General features: G+C 48.2%; 1 protein-coding gene across 2 annotated transcripts in view; it reads right to left on the reverse strand.

Moving 5' to 3' along the window:
• Positions 1-16,109, reverse strand: part of ASTN2 (astrotactin 2) — an 821,211-nt gene that overhangs the window by 211,436 nt on the left and 593,666 nt on the right. The gene's annotated exons all lie outside the window — the stretch shown is intronic.

Consider the following 16,109-nt stretch of genomic DNA (forward strand, 5'->3'; position numbering starts at 1 on the left):
CTTCCACCATCTGCTCTGCCCTTACATCACAGCTCAGAAAAGGAAGAAGCCTTATGCTTCTAAGACCAGACGTGGGTGAGGGAATTTGTGACAACTTTCCTCAAGCTTTGGTGTTTACTAAGCAGTCTCTTGCTCTTCAGGTACAGGGCAGATGGCAAGCCTGAGAGCTATTACTTTGCTTTCATGGAGACAATTTGCTGAGCCGAGCTATTAAAAATTGTATATTTGGTGGTGGCTGTTGTTTTTGGCTTCTGTCGTAATCACTGCCAAAGGATTGGAAAGGAGAGAAAGTGACACTGAACTCGTTTGTCTTGTGCTTTCCACCTGGAGAAAGGGCCTGTGTTCTGATTATGAAACTGCATCTGATTTACAAAGACTGTATACTTGAGAGGAAACTGATCCAATTAAAAGTGCATCGCAAATGACTCTACTAGTTACCAGAGCTACTTCATCTGTGCTGGGGACTGACAGCAGATCTGTCTTGGCTCTCAGTGGGGGCACTTGCTGAGGCATTAACAGTGGCTGAGGCCTTTGGCACGTGGTTGCAGCTAAGAAATGGGCTGGCTTGATGTACACTGGGCTCGGGATCCTCTAGCTGCTGATGCTTTTGTAAGGAAATGCTATCACTTGGCAGTCAGCCCATAGGTCTGCCCATCTGCGGACTGCACTCGTGCCCGGGCCCTCAAGTAGGGCAGGCTTCTGCTGGCTCAGAATGGGAATCCGTGTGCTCTGAATGTGTTTGCTTCTCCGATGTGAATATTTTAAGCTGTGCTTAGTACAGTCAACTTTAGGTAGGGTAAAGTTGAGTTCTACCCTGTTGAGTAAATTGTAGAGTATAACCCCAAGGAACGTTTGCTCATTACAGCAGTGCCCTTATTCAAATAAAGTCTTGCCTGCAAGTCTGTATGTAAATAGATCAAAGAGTGGCTGCTCTGGTTGAGGCAGGCTTGTGGACCTGGAGCACACTTTAGCAACCCTCACCTGACCTGTGTGCCACTGCAATACTCTTGTGAATCTGCATAACCTTTTCTGAGAACCACTGAGCTACAGCACTGCTTATCTTCCAGTCCTACCTCATTAGCCATGTGGCCCATGGCCAAGTCATGTAACCCTTCCTCGTCTGGAAAATGTTGCAAATGATTCCTGTCTCCAGGAAGGGTGTAAGATGTGAGATCACAGATGTGAAAGTTCTCAGCATACTCAATAAATGAGAGCAATCACTGTCTTTTTAATTTTTTTTATAATTTGGGTGAGTTCTTAGCTTTTTTAAAAAAAGATTTTATTTATTTTTAGAGAGGGGGAGGAAGAAAGAGAAGGAGAGAAACATCAGTGTGTGGTTGCCTCTTGAGCGCCCCCGACTGGGGACCTGGCCTGCAACCCAGGTACATGCCCAGTCTGACTGGGATTGAACCAAAAGCGGTTTGCAGGCCAGCCCTTAATCCACTGAGCCACACCAGCCTGGGCACAATCACTGTCTTCTTTCACTGAGTTGTTCAAAAGAGTGTCGTGAAGCTGCCTGACTACTCCAACCAATACCTTCCATCTTCACTTTTTTGCAGATTCCTACTGGGCAACCAGAACCTTTCTCTGGCATCACCTCCCCCAGCCACAAGTCCCAAATATATCTGATCACCAGTTCCTTTTTACTATAGCTCTACCTATTTCACATTTCTCATACTGTATAAATAATTATGTTGCAGTTACTGACCCATATACCTGAGCTTTACTGAGGACTAACTTTAGTATTTAGCGACAAGCACATAACATAGTGTCTAATTTGGAGTATGTCCTCAGATTTTAATTGGCTCTTATTGACTTGACTTGATGGTGAGGGATCCTCCAGTGACCTGAGTCTTCCTAACACAGCCCCCTTACATTGGGTAAATATTCTCAGGCAAGCCCTTTTATAAGGTATACTAAAAAACAACCCGCCCCCCCCAAAAAAAAAACTAAAGGCAAACAAATGATTTACCAGTTGGTTAAGACCCTGCTTTCCTTTATCATTCTGAGTAGTTATATAGACTATAAGGTTTCTGGAGCAATGACTCATTCAATATTTATTGAGTACCTACTGTAAGCCAGGCACTGTGCCAGGTTTCAGAAAAGAAGAATGATAACTGATTATTAACGTGTCTACTTTCTCATAAATTATTTTCTCAGTACTTCTTGTCTTTAGTATTTGAAACCTAGTGTTGCACTGCCCTGGACTTCCTCGAAGGCCAGGCACAGGCAGTGTCTGAGAGACTGTGAGGCCCTCAGACGATGCATACTGCCGCTGGAAAGAGTCCACAGAGGGGCACTCCATTATTCCAGTCCGTAGCATAGACTTGGCTGAAGTCTCACAGTGTTCCTGTGGGCAGCGCAAATCATGCTTAAGTAGTGGTACTTTTAATCTAGGACTAATGAATGGCTTCCGAAAAGGGAAGTGTTACCCTGCTCTGCAGGAGGGGAAACGGAAGGCGAAGCCTAGCATGAAACTCAGGGCTCTCTAGCTTGCACCTGGCTAGGCTGCTGATTAGTACTCAGGATGTGCAGCCCCTCAAGGGATCTCCAGATAATTACGGATATGAAACAGGAGATGCCTGGATGAATTTTACAAGCATGGCAGTGATGAGCTAGGAGGCTGTTTAGCAAAATACACACTTAGAATCCAGACCTACGGCTTTATCTTGTCAATATCATTAATATTCATGGTACTCCGGCTAAGTCTGAAGTCGGTGAGGCAGCTCCAGGATCGACTGCGTGTATGTTCCAGTGGGAAAATCACCAGGCTTGGTTTGGGTCTGAATAGCTGCTCTGCCTCTTAACTAGCTCCGTGGCCCCAAGTGATCGCCACACTCCTGCATCAGTTTCTCTAAAATAAGGAGGCTGGACTTGAATATCACTAAAATCCCCTTGCGGCTCTATGGTTTTAATTTCTTAGCTACAATTGTAGTTGAGTTTCCCCCCAGTGATTTTGCATAATCCCCGCTGTGATTTTGTTGTGTTTACATTGCAGTAGCAGAAGGACCCTGGCAGCCCCACCCTGGTCCAGTTGCTTACTCTATCCCAACTAATGTGACCTTGGGTCATTTACTAGCCATTGTCACTCTGTCCAGCTGCAGTTTCCTCACCTTGTGAAATGAAATGGTAGCTTATATTTTAAAGGGCTGTTGCAAGAATTAGAAAATAATGGGATGGCATATGTAAAAGTATCTAATTCGGACAATTTCCTGAGGTGCTCAGAAAATGTGACTTCCACTGCATGGGGCAGAGGCTTCCTTCTCCTGCGGAGCTGATGCGCATTTTTCTGTTTAACATCAGGAGGAGATTCCTGATCTGCATTGGTGATGCAACTGCCCTGCTTGGCTTCTTAATTTAAAAGTCTATTGGAGGAAAAGGGTGGTTGCTGGAGGGGCAGAGGCAAAGCTCATTCTCAACAATGTATCCCAGTAGGAAGGTTCCACAGAAAACCTAAAGGCTCATTATTTCATTAAAATATTTAAACACTGAAGTATGCATGTTTAGCTATTTCTGTAAATGGCTAGATACTAACATAAAAGGATTTTTTTCCCTCCAGGTCAACATTCATTAACTCAAACAATTACAAAAATTAAAATAAACCATAAATCTCATGGTTAGGTTAGAGGTAATATACCATATGGTAGCTTACAATTTTTTGCAACTCTCTGGAGGAAGAAACTTATAAGTATGAGCAGGATAAAGAAAACTCTCCCCCCAACACCTCACCTGCCCATCAAACCATATCCAGTAACCAGCAAAAGAAAAAGAAACATGAATACAGGAAGAGGAAACACACACACACACACACACACACACACACACCTGAAAGAAAGGTCCACAATTCGACGCAATTAGAAATCCAAAGTTTGTTAATATCCTGACTTTAGTCCTGGTTCCCCTACTTATTAGCATGACCACAATGTCATTTAGCCTCGGAGCCTCAGTTTCCTCATTAGTGATAAAAATGATACTTTTTACTGCATTATTCTGAAGAAATAATGGATTTAAGTAGCAGACTTCCAGACATGTCATAAACTTTCAGTAGTGGTAAATATTTTTATATTATAATAAACTACATGGATCTCAAGGTTACCCACATTTTTGTGACAGAAGGGTTACATGAAACTAGCGAGGAAAAACTGTCTATTTCCCTCAAAGGGAAATCAGTTAGTAACTCGCTGAAATCCTGGTTAAAAACATGAAGAGTTTGTATGAGTGTGAGTATAAGTCAAATGCATGTCTTTCCTTATATAGACGAAACCAAGAATTTGCTTTGGCAATTGACTCAGTTTACCTGGTTACAATGCCATTGTGTATCTTCACACAATGTTCAGATCTGAAATCCCATTCATTCGTTTATTCATTTACTCATTTAACACGTATAAGGCATCTACTATTTATTGCTATTAGCAGCAACTATATGAGTAATGAATGAAAAGACGAATCGATCATGAATCCTGCAGTCAGGGAGCTTGTGGTCTGGCTGGAAAGATAAGGTATGTAAAAAAATAACACCAATATGCCAAAGAATAATATAAATGATATGAGATAGAAATGGAGTACCATGTGTCTGAGAAAAGACTACTTCTCGTGGGGAGGCCCTGGCCGCTGAAGGGCCTTGCAAACGCAGGGAGTCTCAAGGAGAAAGGTGCGACAGCACCGGGAAAAGTGAGAGGTTGGTACCAGCAGGAATTTCAAACCACCTAAGGGTGAGGAGGCATTGCAGGGTCTAAAGGATCCATCTGTCCACGACCCTTCCTTTCAGTTGCCATTGTCTCTCTTCTTCCTGCTCTATGCCATGTGTATGGCTCCCATCAGTAGCCATGGCTCCATGAGGGTTCATGTTCATGGTGCTGGCAGGGTGCATACAAGAATGTCCCCGGAGACCTGAGTGGGCCGAGGTGGAGGGAGAAGGTGTAGTTTGAAAATGCACCCCCAAACCCCCATACTGTACCTTATCTCCTTATGGGAATACCTGATGACCTTTGTCTCAGAAATAAATTTCCTGCCTTTTAAAAATCCTGAAATAATATCCAGTTGCTTCCCCTCAAAAGCCTAAGCCAAATGAGTTTTGTAACCTCGATACAGTGTTGTAACAGAGTCTTAACTCCCTTTTTCAGTGTTTGATGCTGAGAGCTTTCAAAACCCACCACTGCCCCCTGAAACACAAGGTCAGTTACTGAGGACACTGCAGGACACGTAAGGAGGATGAATAGGTACACCTCACCTTAATCATTGTAACTACCGCCTTGCCTAATATCCCCACAGCTACAGCACCCATTACCCTAAAATACCCCATAGTGGGCATGAACGCTTTGACCCAGTCAGTAATAAGTTAAAGTCCAATTAAGTTTCTGGCACAACTGGCTTGCCAAAATGGGACCACACGGACCTTCTCCTCCCATTGCTTAACGAGCTTAATATGGCCCAGTTTAACAAGGGCCTTTGAGGTTTGAAACCCGCATAAAAGACCTAGTTAGGACAAAAGTGTTTATCCCCTCCGTTTTACCATTTCATAGTCCAATTTATCCTGTGCTTAAGCCAGAGAAGAATGAATGACGTCTCATGATGGATACGGCAAGATTTTAAAGCTGAGGTCCCACCCATGAAGGCCCCCACACCTAATATTGAAAGTACTAATTCCAGCCCATCAACAACTGGTCAAGACTTTGCAGTCATAGATGTAGCTAATATGTTACATTCATTCCCAGTTCACCAACCTCTCCGCCATAGTGTGCCTTTCTCTTCAAAGGCACATGGTACCCTTTTCCCTGGCTACCCATGAGCACCTCAACTGTCATGCCTTCACACACAGTCTTCACAGACAAGATCTCACCTGTGCCCAGCTCCTCTGGGAGCACAATAGGGACATCACGTCTATCACATCCCTTCCACGCAGATTTGTGTGACACGCTCACTGAGGACATACACTCACAAAAGAGCTCAGAAAGGGATGGGCCATTGCCTTACACAGAGCACAAGGCCCTGCCACCCTGCCACCTTGGTGGAATTTGTAAACATTTAGCTGAGGACCATTCCATCCATGATTGTCAAAAATCAGCATCTTCAATGTTAAAACAAACTCAGCTTCTTCTAGGCCTTCTGGGGTCTGGCGACAACATATTTCTTTAACAAACTCGAAGTCCATTCATGCTGTTACTCGCCAAGTGACCCGACTTGACTGGGATCCTGTGCAAGAGAAGGAAGGCTCTAGAATCTGCCCAAACTGCAATGCAGCAGATACTGTCATTAGAGACACCCGGAGACTCCTTCCCTGCAGAGTCTTTAGCAATGTCCTCTCATGCCTCCTGGGGCCTCTGGACCACACATGAGAGCCATTATTTGCCCATGGGCGTCTGGGACAAGGAGCCGCACTCCTCAGCTCCACGCTACATGCACGCCATTAATGTGCAACCGCTGGCCGCATACCGGGCTGACGTACCCAGCTACCTATTATGACTCGGGTCATGGAAGCCGCACCCTGAACACTCAGCGCAACCACTAAGGCCTTCTTGCTACCGGAAAGAGCCAAATCCAGGCCCTGTGGTGTCTCCCATATGTAAGAGGGAATGTTTCCCCACCCTCGGTCCTTTTCCAGGTCCCTTGGCGATCTGGGGAGTCCCTTTCAATCAACCACGTGAACAAGGAAAGTTTATATACTTCAGAGGTGGTGTCACCACCGTATGTGATGGCGTTTGCTGGAGAGCTGCCGCTTGGTGGTCCTTGACTGGGACATTCCTGAGAATGGGACAGGGCCCATGGGTCAGCAGCACCCTGGGGTGAACGTCACGCTGGATGCTCTGGGCAACAGTCAGCCAGCCTCTTGGCACATCCTGCGTGCTCTTGGGCCATCGCCAGGGGCCTGCTCACTGGTCTAGTCGATGGCAGCAACCGTTCCCCAACCACGGCTGCTGCTGTGGGATGAACAGCTCCGGGACCCTCTTGTCCCACAGACACCAAAAACATCATCAATCGAGGGGACACCTGTCTCCACACACAGCAGATCCTCAGTGGAAGGCTCCGTGAAGACACACCTTGTTCCCCTCAGACATTACTGACAGTGACCAGAGCAGCGTTTCACTCCTCAAAATACACAAAATACACCGGGCTCTCGTACAGCTGAGGGGACCTTCCACCCCTCACCCCCCGCAGGCTGCAGGCCTCATCGAGTGACACGAGAGCTTACTCAAACAAGTTCAAGTCCAATCAAATGAGACCCCGCACGTCTCAGCGATCGAACATTCAGGGTGAACTGTAATAGAGACTCTGGCTCTACTGTTGACGTTTGCCTGCTGACGGCTTTCAAGCCCCACTACTCGCCCGGCTTCGGCCCCGCATCCTGGCAAGCTGATAAGGAAGCCTAGGTGCTCTCACCCTTGATGCCTGAGACAGAGGTTCAAACCACGCAAGCCCCAGCCAGCCAGCATGTGGGGACCCACCCCAGCCCCACTCCGTCCCCCAGCCATTCCGTAAGAGCCAAGCCAGGCTCCTCTCCCTGTCTCTCCAGCCCTTCTTGGACCTCTGCCCTCCCCGGAAAACTTCCCTATGACAGTGACACATCTTTTCATATCCTCTTGATGTGTGTGGCATCATCGGTTTCACCCTCTGAGCCACACGTTAGATGGCAGCCCATCTCGCGATGTCAGTGACAACAAATGTTCAGAGTTAAACATGGAAAACAACATCATAATGTGATAAATGAAAACTGCGTATTTCATTTCTGAGCAACCTCATGAATAAAACCATGTGTTTTTATGAAATGGCATTTAATATTTACACTTAAGAGGAATAATACATCTCTCAGGCCCAAGCATCTGAAACATGTTTGGCAGATTTAATGATTCTGTAAAAGTGTCAGAAATAAAGTTAAATTAAAAATAGCATGGCTCGAAGGGCACAGGGAGCAGGCATGCACCGCCCCTCCCCCGATCCGAGGCTGGGGGCTGCATCTGGGAGAACGAAACTGGCCGTGATTGACACACTGGAAGAAAAGACACCTACACGTGGGCACAGAGGCCCTGGACCCTCCACAGAAGGCTAATGAATTGCCAGCTGAATGAAAGGAACACATGATACAGCAAAAACCCTGAAACTCTCCGTTATTCCCTTCTGCTCTGGAGGCTGTGGCCAAATAGGCCTGTTTTTCTCCTTGGTGAAACGGCGAATATTAATTCCAGCCTACTGGTATGCACAAGGACTATTCTGCACCGTCCCACAGCATTTTACTCAAGTAAAAGCTGGCCCCAACGGAGCCGTGGGGGCAGACTCTGAATGACCTCAGTGCCTCTGTAAATAAAACCTCAGAAACAATAGCGGGTGTGGCAGGAGAGACGGAGCTCCCAGAGGACACGAGTTGTGAAAGGGGAACTTTATTTTTATTCTGGAAGATAACCGTTTTCCCCTACGACTTCAATTATCTACACAGCCAGGTCCCAAACCTGCAGAGTGCATGTGTGTGTGTGCGTGTGCATGTGTGTATGTGTGCCCGTGCCCAACTGCTTGCTTTATATGGCCAAGTAACGTGCCAATTGTGAGCTGGTGTGTTACGTGAAGATATCGCTTAGAGGCCTTACACGCAGCGTATTTAAAACTGAACTGGACTCTCCAATACCTGCTGTTCTTCTTTTGTTCCTCTTAAAGGAACAGCAGCATGGGCTCAGGCACGTAAGCCAGAAACCCTGTCCCCACATCCAATCATTTCTCTCCCCTCTCATCTCCCGCCATTCAATCATAGAGTTCCCATCAAACTAGCAACTTAATGTTTTTTCACGTGCATTTATTCTTTTCTTCGTCCTCACAACGATTAAAGTATAAGCTGCTATGTGTTCTTCTCCTGAAACACCGCTACCACTTCTTAACTCACCTGCCCACCCCTAATCTGGCATCCTGTATACACTTCCTCCCTTCCCAAATCAAGGCCTGTCACACACCAGCCAGAGTCAGATTCTGAAATGCAAACGCTAATAATGCATAAAACCTTTAAGTGGCCTGAAACTGCTCCTAATAAAAGGACACATTCCTCAACGTGGCCCACGCATCAGCGGGATTTGGTTCCTGGCAAACTACGTTTCTAGGTTTATCTCATCACTGCTCCCTCCCCCTCTGGCGATCTGCGGAATCCACATTTCCCTCCCTCATTTTAGGAGTCACTGTACACACTTTTCTTGCTACCAAAATCGCTTTCCCTCTCTCTATTCACCTCTGCCTACCGAATGAATCTAACCTCCTCCAGGTTTTCGGGGGTGGCCTTCCTGACCCACCACACAGTTCAAGTCAGCTGGGCCCCGTCACACTTTGGGTTTCTTCCTTCCGGCATTTGCATATTGCACTGTCATAGCCTCACTACCCATCTCTCTCCAAGACCCGGCTGAGCTCTGCGAAGGCCGCGTGACATTTAGCTCAGTGTTGCGCCTACGACACCCAGCACAGCGCCCAAAACATAAGCAGGCACTAACATTGTTGCTGGCTCAAACCAGGGCAGGGGCCAGTGGAGTTCGAACGTTGATACAGATGAACACTTTGGGTCACACTTTGCACCAGCTGGTTATGCCACCTCCTGCTCCTCCCACCAGCCGCCTCCCTGAATCACTGACTGCAGCTGCAACACAACACGGGATGTGGGTGAAAGGCGGGAGGAGCGCATCCCTCAGACGGCATTTTCCTTAGAGAGTCTTCTCATCTATAAAATGATTAAGTGATGTGTTCCCTTCTGGAAAACTCAATCAAATTTTTGTCTTGGTGCAAAGTCACCGCTGGAAGACAAGGCTCAAAAGGATACCTTTGATTGTGTGGCATGGACGGTATCTCAGTAAAACTGTTACAAACAAAAAAGAGATACCTTTGGACACGTGGTCTCAAATAGCCTTTCAACGCATTTCCTTGGATGAGGGAGGGAAGAGAGGGAGTTCATTTGAGTTCTAATCCTTTCACTACAAAAGCGTTCTTTGAGTAAATTGCTTATTCTCCCTGGAGCCCTGTTTCACTACTATATTAATATATGTAGTGAATTAAGGATCTTTCCAGTTGTAAACTGCAATGATTCTGTTGCCCTAGACCTTAGGGGCTTCTTGGACCAAGATCTCCAAAATGATCCTCCCATCTCCCTGGGCACCTGTGGAATGGGAGAAGAGAGATGGACAGACCCCCAAGTACTCTAAGGAGAAACCCCTGGGGTCTAAGACTGCTGTGTCAGATGAAGACGGTCAAGGCCAGCTCCTCCCCAATGGATCAGTGGTCAAGTCAACACCAAGGCCTGGCTCGGGCAGAGCCTGCACCCTGACCCACAGCCACAGTGGTGCCGGGAAACGAGGATCTGGAGGCAGCTGGCCCGCATCACACAGGCTGGAGTCATGCTGGTCTGCCTGCCTCTTCACTCCTCCTGAACACGGACTCGTGATCAGTGCAGGGGGAAGAGAAGTGCCTCTCAGACAGAGCTCTTTCTGGAGTGCCCACTGCGGTTAAGTAATATCAAAACGTAGATGGGGAGAGGACTGGAGGAAGAAAAGATGGAAGAAAGAGAAGGCAAGAGAGAATATCTTTGGCCAGCCATGCCTTTGAAGTATATATCCTACCCCCTCGTGAACCTCAGCTTCCTAGGCAGCAGAGACCAGGTGAGAGGGCTGCTGTGAGGATCAGATGAGGTGGTGTAGGAGAAGCGCCCAGGGCGCCTCCCGGCGTGCGGCAGTTCCCGGCACACAGCATGTTGTTACAAGGAGCCGGGAGGGCACGTGGACTTCGGAGTCAGACAGTCCTGGGGCTGAATCCTGCCTCTGCCTATCACCAGCCATGGGGCCCTGAGCAGATGACTTTTCCTCATTTGGGAGCTGGGAATAATTCTCTTGGCCTCATAGGGTTGCTATGAAGACAACTGGGGTCATGTGATTAATTGGCCCATAGTAGGAACTCAATATAAGTCAGTCATTGTTGCCTCTCCTTTATCCCTCTCTCAACTCTCTCTCTCTCTCTCTCTCTCTCTCTCTCTCTCTTCTCTCTCTCTCTCTCACACACACACACACACACACACACACACACACACACACCACTGCACATTCTTCTTGACCAGAGCACAGGCTTGGGATTCAGCTGTGCAAACGTGATCTCCTGGCCCCACCGCTGGACTGTGGGCTGTGCTTTCTGAGGGCTTTGACTTGCACCCCCATCTCCAGGTGTAGGCAGGACTCGGTTCACAAACAGGCAGGTTAGCCAGGGAGAAGCAGCCACGGTTTCAGTCCTGGAGGGAAGAGGGCTTATATCTTAGCCCAGTGTACTCAGGATTGGCAAGTGCTACATCATCAGGCTTTTTGTTTTGGAAAACTAATAGTAATAATAATCACCGCTGACTTAAGAGCATTTCATAATAACTGGTAATAATAACAGGTAGCATTTCCTGAGCATTGCTTATGCGCCAGATGTCATGATAATCACTTTAGAAATATTGTTTCATTTAATTCTCATAATAGGACTGTGAGGCAAGCATTAGTATACCCATTTACAGATGAACAAATTGATGCTCAGTTAACCTTAAGTCACACACTTGGCACATGGGACAGATGACTCACACACAGCTGGTGTGTGGGTTGTTGTTTCACGTTGAAAGGTGGGCCTTCGGTGAGGAGCAGGCAACAAAGGCTGACTTGTGTTGAGCTCCTATCCGCTAATCACAGGACCTCCTATCACCTTCATAACTACCCTGGAAGGTCCAGGTGTCTTTTCAGCTATCCCCCTCCCAATCCGGCCCCTGGTTCTCACTATTCCAGGCGTTTGGAGATCCTAAACCTGGGCTCTCAGCCATGGACAGAGACAATGGCAGTCTCTCTGGGAGACCTGGGAGACAAAGGCTCGAAGACAAGCAGAGTTCTAAAAGAAAAGACAGCAGCATCCCTCAGGGGCACCCAAGGGCATTCAGGCACGCTGCTCCCCAAGGTCAGAGAGGGCGGCATTCGCCAGGCTTTCCCGCGCATCCAGCTTTGCATCTTGTCCCCCGGAAACCCCACCCGGACCTCCAGTTGGCAAATGCCCCCACTGGCTGGGGGCCTCTGCTTGGACTAATGTCTCCCCCAAGAAAATCCCCAGCCCACTCTAAGTGCCTTGGGTCCCATCTCCCAACCTCCCCTCCTCCACTTCTGACCCTTCCCACACAGACATACACCTTACGCTTTCCTCTTCCGTCACAGCATTTATTAAAAGGCTCACATTGGACTGTCCTCTGTTGAAAACCTTTCCCATTTGACTGAGCTCCTTGAGAGCAGAGAGTGTGTCTCACCTTGGCATCCTCAGCACCAGCTATAGGGCCTGACATACATGGGGGCTCAAAGCCCTGTTGTGGAAGGACAATGGGTGAGGAGGGATGCAGGAGGACAGGAGAGGCAGAGGGAGAGGGAAAGCACCCCTGTAGCCAGAGGAGTGAGGCTGCTCTCAGGCTGGTGGGTTTGCCCTGCAGATAATGAGCTGGGGAAGGCAACAGCTTCCATCTGAGTCCCCCTGCTCCCTGCAGACCACTGTGTTCTCACTCAGGGGCTGAAGGCAGAGAGAGACCGAAAGAGAACAAAAGCTCCGTATTCATCTCCAGGGAAAGTGCACATTGTTAGTGCAAGACTGAAGGGTCTGACAATCCTGCTCCCTCAGCCTCTGCACTGCCTCCTGGGAATGGGGCTGTGACGGGGAACAAGAGTGGTCTGGGCCAGCCTAAGTGGAATCAGGGTCATTCGTCTACAAAGTGGCTATCTCTCATCGCTCCCCCGACTAAAAGGACCAAGGGGACGGTCTCCAGTGCTTCAGTAACGAGGTACAGTTGGCCCTTGAACAATCTAGGGATTAAGGGCACCCAGCGCCTGTGCGTGCATGACTTTGACTCCTTGCAAATGTAACTGCTTATAGCTTTGCTGACCCAAAGCCTAACTGATAACCTAACAGTCAATTAACACATATTTCGTGTGTATAATAATATTTGTATGTATGTGGAATATACTGTATTCTTACAATAAAGTAAACTGGAGAAAAGAAAATGTTATTAAAATCATTAGGAAGAAAAAATACATTCATAGTATTTATTGAAAAAAATCCACATAAAATGAACCTGTGGTGTTTAAACACACAGTCTGAACCTGTGATGTTCAAGGGTCACCATCTGTGTGTGTGTGTGTGTGTGTGTTTGTATGCCCGGAAACGGGAAAATGGGCCGTCTGGCCATCCACCGCTCTGCCATCTCTGAGAATGTGGGAGCTTTGGCAACCTGGAGCCTGCATTTGCTCTGAGTTTTCAGGAGGGGGGAGACCAAACCTTGCTTGGAGCTAGTGATTGAATTTCCTCCTTTGCAAAGAAATGCAGGTTCTACTTGATTACCGAAACCGACCTCAACATTCCCATCTGTAGAAGGGGGATGTCTAGCCTAGACGGGGATGGGAAACACCTTACCCATGAGTCACTATTTCTTGCTCTCACACTCAGAACAGACATGGCTACATGGCCTCTGCATTATTTCCCCCAAGCTTGGTCCTGACCCGGAACCTCTGTCAATGTCAAGTTTCAGGCCGTAACTATCACTTGATCATGGCTAGCACAGAAAGAGGAGCTCAGGCCCAGGTGATGACTATTGAGGCCTCTTCCAGCTCTGCATTAGGACTCTGCTTTCCCTTGCAATGCTGCCCCAAAGTTAGGACAGAGAAGCAAGTTGTGCTGAGGGGTACCCATGCACAAAGAAGGTATCTCAACCCCTGTCCAAGTTGAGGGTCTAAAACTCGGAGTCTCTCCTCGGAAGTGCAGACAGGTGCCTTGGGCTGGATGCCAACTTCTCAAGGGTTCCCTGAGTCTGCTGTGGCGTACCGTTGGACGAACACGGTCTTTGTGATTAAGGCAGCCTGGGCTCAAATCCCTGCTCTGCCAAGTTCCCCGGGGTAAATGCCCACAACTCCTCTCACCGTTCTGAGCCTCCGTTTCCGCAAGTGTGAGATGCAGACGAGAATGCCTACCTGCAGGCTTGTTATGAGGAGGAAATGGGACGAACTAATGAATGTGGAAGTGCTTTGTGAGAGGCAACGCGCTGAGCACACGCGCAGGATTATTATTCTTGGTACGCACCAATAGGAAAAAGACGAGGGTGTTCCGTTCCAGATGGACTCAATCTAAACCGGAGAACAAATGCTTTTTTTGGTAATTTCATCTGGCAGAAATGACACTCTCATGGGCCTATTTGTGTTAAATGAACCACATCCTGTATCGTCTTTTTGCATAGTTCTGAGGAGAAATAAGTCGGCTCTCTCCTCTGGCGTGCTGCAGGCTAGAGAGAGTGTCCAGTCCACATTTAACCTCAGGGATATCTGCCCGTTACACAAAAAAAACACTGCCCCAGAGCTAGGGCGACCCCATAAGCACCTGCACAGGAGCAGAGGTGTGAGGTGAGGGGGAGGGGGAGGGGGAGGGCCATCCCCCCACCACCACCCTGGGGCTTTGCATAGACAAACGCAGCCAGGCTGAGATCTCTGGCCCATGTTCTGGTTAAGAGCTGTGAGGCTCAGTGTGACCGGAAGGCAGAGAGTGTGAGCGCAGGTGGGGCTGGAGAGGATGGCTGGGGACACCTCAGCTCTGAGAGGGCCATGGGGGAGGTTTGGAAATCAGCCTCAAGGGCAATGACAGGGCACCCTGGAGTTTTCATCCAAGGAGTGGCATGATGGAACACGCCATCATGTTTTGGAGACATTCCGTGAGAGTTGCTTTTGTGTGTGAACTTGACTAGACCATGGAATGTCCAGATAGTAGTCAAGCATTATTCTGGGTGTATTCGTGAGGGGTGTTCTAGACAAGATCATCACTAGACTGAATAAACAGGCTGTTCTCCCTAGTGTGGGTGAGCCTCATCACATCAGTTGAAGGCCTGGACAGAACAATAAGGCTGCCCTCCTGGGAATAAGAAGGAGCTCCTCCTGCCCGACTGTGTGAAGCTGGGACATCAGTCTTTCCTTTCCTTTGGACTTGAACTGAAACAATGGTCCTTCGGTCTCTAGCTGCCAGCTTTGTAACCGGAACTTATGCCATGGGCTCCCTCGGGTCTCCAGTCGGCTGAGCGGATCTTGGCTTGCAACTTCTCAGTTTTTGTAATCACATGAGCCAATTCCTCATGTATGTATAATATATACATTTCATACATACTCCATATATATGAATATACCATATATATGCTATATATCAATATTTTAGATAATATCTATCTACCTACCTACCTATCCTTTGGTTCTGTCTCTTGGGAGAACCCTGGCTGATCCCAAGGCTATAGTGTGGTTTGGGCTGATGGGGGACAAGAGTGGATGCAGGGAGACCAGTAGGAGGCCAGCACTGGACTCCAGGCAAGACACGAAGTCAGCTTGGGGTGGGGTGGCAGCAGCTAGGTGGAAAGAAGCAGGCACCTTCCAGAGCCACTAGGAAATTAAAACTGAGAAGACATGGGGTGGTTTGGAAGTGGGAGGAGTGAGGGAGAGGGAGATGTTGAGAAGCACTCCTAGGTCCCTAGGTGTCTGGTTCGTGTCTGGTTCTGCCTTTGAGCAGGAAGTTGCTTTTCACAAGGACACTGGGAAGGGACTACACAATATGGGCCAGAATTCAAGCGGACAGGCAGGGGAGCTGGCATGATGGCAAATATCAGAGGACAGCTGGGAGGCGGAGGTGAGAAGTGGGAGTCACGTGCATAGAGACAATAACAGAGAGCACAGCCGTGATGCCCCACAGAGAGGATGCAGTCCAGGAAGAGGGGCCTCAAGGATGGGGCCTGTGAAAGCACACTGTTTGCTGGGGGAGGATGAAGCTGCAAAGGAGACAGAGAAGGAAGAGGTAGGAGCGGGGGCGAGCGATTGGGAACCACAGAGCAAACCTGTACCATGCCTCAAGCAGGAAGTAGTCAACTCCATCAAATGGTAACGAAAGGTCAAACACACAGGATTTGAAGACTGCCCCTGGGTGGCGAAGTCCCCGGGGAAATAAATCAGCACCCACACAGGGCTCAGCTCCAGACCCACTCCTTTCATGTCTGGTTGCTGTCTTTGAAGCAAGTTCCCTCGGGGAAATGAATGCCCAGGAGAGTTCTCTGGTGTACATCGGCCCCCTTGGCCACACCTGTC

This window comes from Phyllostomus hastatus, unplaced genomic scaffold (genome assembly GCF_019186645.2).
Source record: "Phyllostomus hastatus isolate PE091 unplaced genomic scaffold, TTU_PhHast_1.1 phas_contig_34, whole genome shotgun sequence".
Taxonomy (NCBI): domain Eukaryota; kingdom Metazoa; phylum Chordata; class Mammalia; order Chiroptera; family Phyllostomidae; genus Phyllostomus; species Phyllostomus hastatus.